The 12,029-nt window shown below is 36.5% G+C and overlaps 1 pseudogene; it reads right to left on the reverse strand.

Annotated features, from left to right (window-relative positions):
• Positions 1 to 4,485: 4,485 nt before the first annotated feature.
• Positions 4,486 to 4,614, reverse strand: LOC127490373 (U2 spliceosomal RNA; annotated as a pseudogene).
• Between the last annotated feature and the right edge of the window lie 7,415 nt (positions 4,615 to 12,029).

Genomic DNA, 12,029 nt, shown 5'->3' on the forward strand with positions numbered 1-12,029 from the left:
AAAATTGTAAGAGTTCAAAAACTTGAGAAGCCTTATGATGCCAAAATTCCACTGTGAAATAAAACTTTAGTTTCTTAACTATCCATTTAAAAATCACATTACACAAACGTGGTATCTGAAATAATTCTCTTTTTTTGTTGTTTTTACTTATCTATATGCTTTACTCTGAAATACAATGTATTGGCCTTTGTATTAGTTTGTAGACACACCTGTGTCCTGGATCATCAGTTCAATTACATTAATTCCATGAATTGAAAACCACAGTGACAAAGGTATATCTAAATTATGTGATAACTGGGCCATAAAAAGGAAAATCTGTGAATTCCACTTCCCCAAGGGAAAGCAATTCTGTTTATTATCTTATCTACCAACTGTCAGGAGCCTGTGATATGGAACAGTTTAGATTATTGCTGACATTTGGAAAAATAAATAGATTTGAAAGAATTTGAACATGTTAAGCAACATGGCAATGTGATATTGCTGAACAGAAATGGTTTATTTGTTGATAAAATATAACAAATATTGCAGAAATTGTTATTAGTTCCAGCTTCTTAGTTTAGGCTTATCTCTGGAGAATTGGAATAGCTGAAATATCATTGAAATAGGACTGTTGAATATATTAGCACAGTTAACATGCATTAAATATAGACACATATTCTTTGATAAACATGAAGTCTTCCAATGGGTAAATTGCAGTTGAGCTGATATTTATCACTGGATAATCTGGATTCTGTATCTTCATTCACTATTAAAAAAAATCAGGTACAGTCATTTAGTGGTGTGGTTAAGCCACTTCTTGGGAATCCTGGATATCATATTGGAATTCCTGGCTAAGGTTCCATTTACTTTGCTTCCATTCCAGCTTCCTCATGACACATCCTGGGAAGCAGCAGATGATGACTCAAGCATGAAAGTTCTTGCCATTCATGTGGAAGACCTGGGTTGGGTTCCAACCCTGGTTTTGTGGGCATTTGGAGAGTGAACCAGAAATGGAAGATCTCCCTCCTCCTCTTCCTCTCCACGTCTCTGTGTCTTTCTCCCAATCTGACTTCCTTTAAAATAAAATTGACAATACAAATAAAAAATTAACTTTCATTAGTAAAATATTATGAAACACTTCCGAGAGGGATATAAATTAAGGTTAAGAAAACAATTATTTTTGCTACATGCCTAAGTATTCTTAAATATAGTTTTTAGAATCTTTATTAAATACATATATATATATATATATATATATGCCTGTTTCTTTGGTGTTTAAGAATTATTTCTGAACCATACATTCCAGTTGTCTAAGGAACATCAGGAAAGCCTGGAAAAGCAGCAGAAGATGCTCCAAGTCCTTGGACCCCTGCACCCACGTGGGATACCCTTAAGAAGCTCCTGGCTCCTAATTTCAGATAGATGCAGCTCCAGCAGTTGCGGCCAATTGGGGAGTGAACCATTGGATGGAAGATCTCTCTTTCTCTCTGTTTCTCCTTTCTCTGTGTAACTCTGACTTTCAACTAAATAAATAAATCTTTAAAAAATAAATAAATATCAGATAAATACTATATACTTTGTTCATTTCAGATTCTTTAAGCATATGTCTTAAAATGTCCAATAAATATTACATTTCATATCAGGAAATTATCTTTTTTTATTTTTTGAAAGGCAGAGTTAGACAGTGAGAGAGAGGGAGAGACAGAGAGAAAGGTCCTCCTTTATTCGTTGGTTCACACTGCAGTGGCCACTACAGCCGGCGCAATGCCGCTGGTGTGCTATGCTGATCCAAAGCCAGGAGCCAGGTGCTTCCTCCTGGTCTCCCATGCGGGTGCAGGGCCCAAGGACTTGGGACATCCTCCACTGCACTCCCAGGCCACAGCAGAGAGCTGGACTGGAAGAGGGGCAACTGGGACAGAATCTGGCATTTCTTGTTTTTTATTTTATTTTATTTTTTTTTAGAAATATCTACACCATTTTCTACAGTGACTGCTTTATGGTCCTGCCAACATACTTTCTCTCTTGTATTTCTTTGCTTATTTGTTAAAGGTCAATGGACTATATTTGTGTTGTTATAACTTTCAACTCTTCTGTTCTATTGATCTATTTTTCCATTATTTCTTGAATAATTTCCTGTATTCAATATTGTAACAGGACTAGTAGTAGAGTTATAAGGGTCCTCCATTTTGTTTCTTCTTACAATATCATGTTGAGTTTTCTCAGTCTTTTTTCTTTTCATATCAGATTTATAATCATTTTGTCAACATGAACAAAGTAACATACTTGAATTTTATTATGATTTAATGGAATTTTCACATCAAGTAAGGAAGAAATGATATTTAATATTGGGTCATCCTATCTGTGACCATGATTTTAGAATTAGGGGACTGCAAAAGCAAAAAATGAGTTAGGAACTCTTTCCTTTACTTTGAATTGTGGAACAAATGAAATAGATGATTGGCATAATTTCTTCTTAAATATTTGAAAAACTCTTAAGTAAACCCATCTGGACATGGTCTTTTTAAAATTGATTGTGGGGAAATTTATAACACTGAATGCACATATTATGGGAGAGGAAAGATCTAAAATAAATAATCTAGATTCCTCTCTATAAATTTCCCCACAATCAATTTTTTCTCCTAATAATACACATTTTCTTAGGTTTATTTTTATTTTACCTAATTATTTTTAATTTCTATTGACTTACTCAACTCTGTGTTTCTTGGAAGTCCATTGTTTAATTTTGAAATAATTTGAGATTTTCCAGCTATCTGTCCTTATTGATTTATATTCCTTTATATTCTGAAAGAGTACTTTGTATGATGTTTATTCATCTAAATGTAAGGTGTTTTCTTGATCCAGCAAAGTAGACCACATTGGTGAATGTTCCATGTGAGCTGGAGAACAATGTGCTTCCTGCTGTTATTTGACGAAATATGTTATAAATGTCAAGCAGATACAGTTCAGTGATGATGTTATTCAGTTTAGCTATGTTCTTATTGATTTTGTGATCATTGGATTTGTCAGTTATGTCTAGAGGGTGTACTAAAGTTCCTAATCCTGAGTGAAATCACCCAGTTGTCTTTACAATTCTATCGGTTTGCCTCACATATTTTGATATTCTATTGTGAAGCACATCTACATGAACATTGCATATGTATCTACGAGGTACACGAATTGCATTTATCTTTCATACAGAAACTATGCATTCAAGGAAAAAGTGAAATGCTTAAAGTATTGGGAGAAAAATGTGCACCAATTTATAATTTTGTATCTAAAGAAATTTTCAAGGGTGAAAGATATGTAATTTCCAAACAAACAATAGTTTAATGTACTTTTGCTAGTAATTTGCCTTACAAGAAATGTTAAAATATTTTTTCACAGAGACTGAAAATGATATAAGTCAAAAACCTTAATTTACATAAAGGAAAGGGGAACACTTTGGAAGAAATTTGTTTATTTTTCCTACCTGGAAAAAACTACAGTGATATTTAAGAGTGCATTGGGATTAGTCTCTAAATATATACCATACTCTGTGGAAAGCACTGAAAACAAAATAAAATAAATAATATTGATTTATTAAGAGAGAGAATGAAATCATAAAAATGCTTAATTAAAACCAAAGAGTACAGAAAAATAGTGAAGTCAAAATAAAGAACAAGAGAAATAAATAGTTACAAATATGATAAATATTATCCAATTATATAAATAATTGTCCTATATTTGAATGTTTTAAATACACAAGTTAAAAGATAGACTATCAGAGTAGACGGAAAACAAGACACAACTATAAATAATCAAAAAGCCTATTTTATAGTGACATAGATTAATATGTAAGTGTTCCAGAAATATATACCATGTTTACACCAATCAAAAGGAAGCTGGAGTAGCTATATTAATTTGAAACAAATTTAACCTCAGAAAACTGCAAATTGCCAGAAATAGAAAGGCATTACATGATGATAAATTGGTATTTATCCATGACTTACATTTATTTTTTTTTAAATTTTCATTGACATGGAATAGGTACATACATTTATAGGATACATTGTGATAGTTCAACAATGTATACAGGTTGTATTGGTCTATCAAATAATTAGTACTTTCATTTTCTTATACATTCATGCTTGGAATTATGAGTTCCTCTCTTCTAGTTCTTCAGAAAATACACAATATGTTATTGTTAGCTGTAGTCACCCTCTGTGCTACAGAACACTGAACTTATTCCTATCTTACTATCCATTAACCAATGACACTTTATCTCTTTCCTCTTCCAAACCACTAGTACCCACTATTCTATATTCACATGGATGTTTTTAGTTTCTACATATGTGTGACAGTACATGACGTTCATCTTTGTCTTTCTATTTTACTTAACAGAATGAGCTCCAGTTCCACTCATTTTTCTTCAAAAGAAAACACTTCATAAATTTTTGGCTGAATAATATTATACTATGTATCTATACCACATTCTATTTATCACTTTATCTGATGATGTATGTCTTGGTTGATTCCATATCTTGGCTACTGTGAATGGTGCTTCAATAGACATGGAAGTGCAGATACATCTTTGATATAATTATTTCATATAATATGATACTACACTTGATCTTAGCCAAAAGGCCAAGAAGTGATCATCATATAATATGATAGAAGTGATTGGATATAAAATCTATGATTGTAGTCTAGATTTCTGCATGTTTCTTGATGAAATAAGCCACTCATCTTAGTCATCTCAGGATGCTGGAACCAATTACCATGGATGAATGGCTAAGTTATTAAACGCTTACTGATCTGAAGTCTGGGAAGACCAGAATCAAGGCAGCAGTGTCATGAGAGCTCACTTCCTGGTTTGTATATGACTGTCTTCTCATTGTATGCTCACAAGGAGATGCTGAGAGAGATAGGCAAGCTCTCATCCTGCCTCTTCTTATACTCTTGTTATAAGTGTCTTACCTTTGTGATCTAATCATCATCTGCAGGTTACGCTCTTCAAACATCCCACTGGGGATTATTTGGGGAGGGGATATAGTCTTTTAGTCCACAGCACCAATGCATTAGGAAGCTTACAAGGCACAAAACTGCAAGCAACCTCTAGGAACTTTGAGTGGCCACATGGGCTGAGCAAAACAATAAAGTTTTCACTTCATCAGTTCCAAATTGGTTACTAGCAACAAAGTGGATATTGAAGAGGGACCAGAGTCTTTGATGAAAAATGTAGCCTGGTCAGCACTCTAATTGCAAACCTTTGATACTGTGAGTAGAGGATCCAGTTTTGTCTCGCTTGTGACCTAAAGAAATTGCAAGTTAATAAATTGATGTTGTTTTAGGGCACTAAATGGGTAGTAATGTCTTGCACTCCCATACAAAACAAGCACAGGTTATTTCAAGTTCAGTGCTTCAATGAATGTGGCATTTCATTGTTCATGGTTTTTGGTGGATATATGTATACTTTTGGTGAATACCAAGGAATGGCATGTTTGGCTCACAAAGGAAAACAATAATTGCCTATAATTGTATTGTAAAGGCTAAATATTTTTCTCAGATAATTGTGCTTATTGAAGATGAGTCCCACAGATAGTGAAAGAGAATTTGTTTTTTCCTGAAACTTGGAACCACTTGGTATAACCTATCTTTTTAATTGTAGGCATTCTGAAAGATATGTGCTGGTATATATTATGGTTATAACTTACAATTTCAGTAAAATACGGAATTTCCTTGAAACAAAAGGAAAGCATCAGTAACTCAATAGATAGTAATAAATGAAAAAGCACAATCTCTGAATGTCAAAAATATTTTTCATCCTTAGTTTAGGAACGAGAGAGTGAAATTGATAGGAAAAGAAAAATCTCAAGTTCATGTGAACATTTTAAAGAAATAAAATGAAAAAGAAAGAAAATGTTGAGTAATAATCTTAAAAATACTGAAGTAATAAAGTTTATAAAACAGCTCACAACAGCATCACAAAAGTTTTGTAATACACTAAAGAGCCTTTAGGATACTGCTTTAATCATGCACATTGAAATTAAGATGTCATTATGCATAAGTGACTAGAGCAAAACTTTATTAAACATTATGCAAACTGGCATAATACTAAATGCTGTAGTTGTAACTTGTACAATATGTACAATATGTATTGTTGCTTATCTTATTTTACTGTTATTGGCTTTAGAGATCTCAGGATAAAAAGAAATTAAAAATCCTCCTGCAATAAGCAAGTTTTCTCCTTCTGAAATGTAGCTTAGCAACTGACCACACCCTGTTGAGAGAGAGGGAGGTGGGGAAAAGAACCACACATAGAAAAATGCTACCCTTGCCGGCGCCGCGGCTCACTAGGCTAATCCTCCGCCTAGTGGCGCCGGCACACCGGGTTCTAGTCCCAGTTGGGGCGCCGGATTCTGTCCCGGTTGCCCCTCTTCCAGGCCAGCTCTCAGCTGTAGCCAGGGAGTGCAGTGGAGGATGGCCCAGGTGCTTGGGCCCTGCACCCCATGGGAGACCAGGAAAAGCACCTGGCTCCTGGCTCCTGCCATCGGATCGGCGCGGTGCGCCAGCCGCAGCGCTCCGGCCGCGGCAGCAATTGGAGGGTGAACCAACGGCAAAGGAAGACCTTTCTCTCTGTCTCTCTCTCTCACTGTCCACTCTGCCTGTCAAAAAAAAAAAAAAAAAAAGAAAAGAAAAAGAAAAATGCTACCCTTAACGTGAAATATAAATAATAGTCAATGTGCAATAAGTATTAAATGATGAATCTCACTATTAATCAGATAATTTAATTAAGTTGACATGTGACTTCTTAGCCATTAGATAAATAACACTCATGAACGTGTGTGTGTCTGTACATGTGTGTGTTAGGGGTTTTATCCAGAAAATTATACTAAACAAGGTACAATCTCAAAACCCTCAGCTGTAAATAATTTCTTACATTTAGACTGCTAAAGTCTACATATATGCAATAAAACATGGATACTCATTGCTAGTATCTATCTTTTCAAATGATAACAATTTGGAAAAAAATATCAACAATGTTACTAAAAGAATAATTAGTTTCTTCATGAGATAATGAGACCTATACATTCCAGAGGTATATCCATGATTTGTAGCATTGTCCTTTGTTATCATCATTAATTAACACCAGAATCTTCTTGGAGCAGTCAGTGGACACAAGTGAGCCAGTGTGATCACCCTGATACACCCAAAGACTAACAGATTCTCTCACAAGCACTTAGACATGCTAAATAATATATTCTACTAATCAGCAACACTAGTAAAAGCAGAAGTAAAGAAAACAGCATCAGAGAGATGCCAGCAAGATGGCAGAGTAAGAACTCTGAGGTCTCACCTCCACCCTCACAGAAAGTTCAACACAAATATACAACAAATATATGAGATCACACATATATGATAAAAACCTCTTTTAATTACTATGCAAAGTTTACCTGTATACAGATACCATACCACATCCCATAATATGTTCAGTAATTATGTACCATTAAAAAAAAAGAAAACCAAAGCTATGTGATCTTTAAAAGCTAACGCATCTATAGACCCTGTAGGTGGCAGGCATTACCCTAAATACATGCTTGTGTGTGCATCTTTTCATTTAATTCTTAAAACATACATGAGAATGGGTACCAATTTTGTCCTTATCCATTTTATTCATGAAGAAATTAAATATCTTGCTTCAAGTGACAATGGAGTAGGTCTGACCAAATCTGACAGCGATGTAGCCATGTTCTGAGCCACTCTATTTTCTTCCTTAATTAGATTAGCTATTAGGCCATTAGTTCTCTTATTGTATTCTGGAATGTGTTCTAAATTAGTTTATAATTGTTCTTTATTTCCCTAAATGTTTACTTCATTTTATTTGAAAAGCAGAAGTACAGAGAGAGGAAGATATAGGGAAAAAGGGAGAGATTTTCCATCTTTTGGTTCACTCCCCAGATATCCCCAGTGGTCGTGCCTGGGACAGGACAAAGCCAGGAGCTTGTAACTCTGTACAGATCTCCCACATGTGTTTGGGGTCCAAGCATTTGGGACATCTGCTGCTTCCCCAGGCAGGCACATTAGCAGGGAGCTGAACATTGTGGCATGGCAGGTTAACCCCAACTTGAGACACCCACATTCTATATTAGGGTGCCAATTTGAGTCCTGGCTATATTACCTGAGATCCAAACTCCCTGCTAATATACCTAGGAAGCAATGGAGAAAGAACTGAGTACGTGGATCCCTGCAACCCACACTGGAGGCCAGATGGAGTTCCTAACTCCTGCTTTCAGACTGGCCCACCTCCAGTTATTATAGCCATTTGCAGAGAAAACCAGCAGATGGAAGATCTCTCTCTCTTTCTCTCTCTCTCTCTCTCTCTCTCACACACACACACACACACACACACACACACACAATTTATCTTTTAAATCAATATTTAAAAAAAAAAACTACAATAAAATAGGAACAACATATGGAGTTCATTTCAACCTAAATATAATGCTAAATTTGAGTATAATTTTTCCCTTCTGAAGCTTAAGTGAATTTGGTGAGCCAGTTAAAAAGCAACTAGCTCACTGACAGGAAATAATGCAATTCCCATGGTACTGGGTTAGTTACCAAAAGAATAGATTGTTATAAATGGGAGCACACCCTTCCTAATTTGTTTGTTCTGCACATATCCGTTGGCCTTTTCTTTTCTGCAGTGCTAGGACACACCATACCTGAAGGCCTTTGCCAGTTGCTGTTGTCTGCTCTGAACTTCCAGTCTCCAGACTCACGAAATAAATAAACTTCTTTCCTTTATAAATTACCTAGTCTCAGATATTCTGTGTTAGCAATGGAAAACAGAAAAATACAATAAAAGTTTAAAAAGCCCCAGGATCGATCAGATTATAACTAAATAATTTATACGGATCATCTCAAAATTATGTTAATTAAAAATCACAACTCATCTGCTTCTTATGCTTGCAGGATGTAGGAACTTAAATGAAATGGATTACATACAGATTGAGAAAACTAATTGCACTACTTGTCCCAATATTGTAAGGCATCAACATTCTTGGTCATGTTACCTTTTCATTGCTTTCAATGAAGGGGAATCTCTTACTCTGACTTGTTCTGTCAGTAGAATATGGCAAAACTGACAGTGTGACAGTTTTGAATGCCAACCTCAAGATGATAGCATATTTCTACTTAGCTGCTTTTGTACCTCTGCCATTTGAAAAGAACATACCCATTCTATGCTTCTGCATGAGCATATAGAAACACAGCTGAATCAAATTTCTTCAGTCAAAAGAAAGTTGATCCACAAGTGTTTGAGTTCCAGTGGCCAACTTCCAAATAAGAGTATTCCTGTACCAAATCAGACATAAAAAATGTTACTGTTTTATGTTAATTTATTTTGACAAGATTTGTTTTTCAGTATTGTCCTGATCATTTGTAGTGAATTCAAAAACTGACCTCTCCAATTGGAATGCTGTCATATAAATGAACTATAAAATATGTGGCTTAAGGAACTGTGTAAGGAGTGAAAAGAGGCTGAGAAAATGATTAGAGAATTGAGAAAACTGTAAAACTGGAAAAATATGTCATATATTTGTGAAACCATTGGTAATTTATGCTGGTAATCCCTTGGAAGATAGAACAGAACTTGCATGATATGATATTGAAATTAAGTCACCAATGTTGGATTTAAAAGAAATATCTAGACTTATATTTCTCTCCATATTTAACTGTTCATAGCTTTAGATTTACATCAACACTAATGAAAAAGATAATTCATGAAATGTGTACAAAATATGTTAATTATTTTTCAAAGATTTATTTTATTTATTTGAAAGACAGAGTTACAGAGAGAGGTAGAGACAGAGAGAGAGGTCTTCCATCTGCTGGTTCACTCCCCAGATGGCCACAACGGCCAGAGCTGCACCTATCTGAAGCCAGGAGCCAGGAGCTTCTTCCAGGTTTCCCACACCGGTGCAGGGGCCCAAAGACTTGGGCCATCTTCTACTGCTTTCCCAGGCCACAGCAGAGAGCTGGATCAGAAGAGGAGCAGCAGGGACTTGAACCTGCACCCATATGGGATGCCAGTGTTTTAAGCCAGGGCATTAACCTGCTGTGCCACAACGTCAGCCCCTGTTAATGATTTTAGTAATTTGTTTGGCAGAATAATCAGATTCTTAAGTAAATACTCCTCTCTAATGCTAAAATGTTAATTGTAAAGATTTTATTGGGAAATTCTGTGCTATGATTTGGATATGGTTTCTCCCTAAAGTTTCATGTGCTAAAAGCACAGACAGCAGTATGTTGGTGTTGAAGAGGTGGAAACTTTAAGAGGTAGGGTGTAGTAGGAGAAAATTAATGCATAGGCATTCCATTCTGTGGAAATGATTAGTGCAGTTTCAGAGGAGCAGGTCAGATCCCTTAGGACTTATTTACTTCTCAGGAATATAACTCTTAATAAACATTCCGGACATTTCCCTGGAGTCCCTCTCCTCTGTGCACATGTATCATAGCCATGTCACACACAGTGGGGACCTGCATTAGCGCTGAGCAGATACTAACACCAGACAACTGAATTTCTAGAACTGTGAGCTAAATAGACCCCCTTTTTTATAAATCACCCAGAATCAGGTATTCAATTATAGAAACACAAAAAATAAAATTGGAGCTGAAGATTTGGTTTTGCTGTAACAGGAATTGAAAATGAGAAGCAAATCTGGAACGGGGTAAAACAAAGATTGGAAGAGTTTGAAGGAGTAAGCTAGAAAAAGCCTAGAATTGTGTAACTGGAGCCTTATGGGTAATTCTAGCAAGGGCTAAGAGGACAAGGATATTGGAACCTAGAACTTCCTAGTGATTGGTTAAGTGGTTGGGACCTGAATGATGAGATGAATGTGGCTAATAATGGCTATGCATATTATGTTTCAGGTAGAAAGGAGAACTATCCTACTGAAAACTGGAATAAAGTTTAGTGTTGTCAGACCAAAGGAAAGAACCTAGCTGGACTGTGTTAATGCAGGAGGGATTTATGGAAGGCCAAATTTGAGAATGATGAAAAATTAATCAAAGAAATTTCTGAATAGAAAATGATTTAGAATGCTATTTTGTTGCTTTTAGCTTCTACACAGACAGAAGTGGAAAGGAATGATTTAAAGACTGAATTTATACTTAAAAGAGAAACAGCTTTAATTTTTGGGAAAGTCACAGCCCGGTCAGGAAAAGTGAAGGAACAGTGTGTAAGGATGTGGCTTAGCAACCACCTGCAGAAGGGATTACAATGGATATAAAAGAGCCAGGGTTAGTGCAACAACACACTGGGAATCAGAACCTATGAGCATCTCAGAGATGCTCAAAGCCGTCCCAAAGCCCAGAGGCTTTGGAAAGCAGAATAGATTCTGGGAACAGGACTAGTCAGCTCTGTAGGGGATGGATGCCTAGGGTGACCCCAGGATTTGATTCTTTGTTTTTCAGGGGAATACTCATTTTTTTTATTTATTTATTTGAAAGTCAGAGTTACGAGAGAGAGAGAGAGAGAGAGAGAGAGAGAAACAGAGAGACAGAGAGAGAGAGACAGAGATAGAGACAGAGAGAGAGAGGTCTTCCATCCGCTGGTTCATTCCCCAATTTGCCGCAGCAGCCAGAACTGCGCCTATCTGAAGCCAGGAACCAGGAACTTCCTCCAGGTCTCCCACGTGGAAGCAGGGGTCCAAGGACTTGGGCCATCTTCTACTGTTTCCCCAGGTCATAGCAGAGAGCTGGATTCAAAGTGGAGCAGCTGCATCTCTAAAAGGCACCCATATGGGATGCCAGCACTGCAGGTGGTGGCTTAACCTGCTGCACCACAGTGCCGGCCCCATCCTTCTCCCCTCTTGAGAAGGATCTATACTGATTCAAGAAAACCCTGTCATGGCTTTTGCTGCTGTGCCAAATGAGGCAAGGAGCTGCCCTTGGTGACACTTGTGTGATGCCGATTCAATAAGTGTTCAGAATATAAGAGCTATGGGGACCTAGCAGGTCCCTCTGAGATTCCAAATGAAAGCCTGGTTTGCAAGAGTAAAGAAGAT

The sequence above is a fragment of the Oryctolagus cuniculus genome, chromosome 2, assembly GCF_964237555.1.
Source record: "Oryctolagus cuniculus chromosome 2, mOryCun1.1, whole genome shotgun sequence".
Taxonomy (NCBI): domain Eukaryota; kingdom Metazoa; phylum Chordata; class Mammalia; order Lagomorpha; family Leporidae; genus Oryctolagus; species Oryctolagus cuniculus.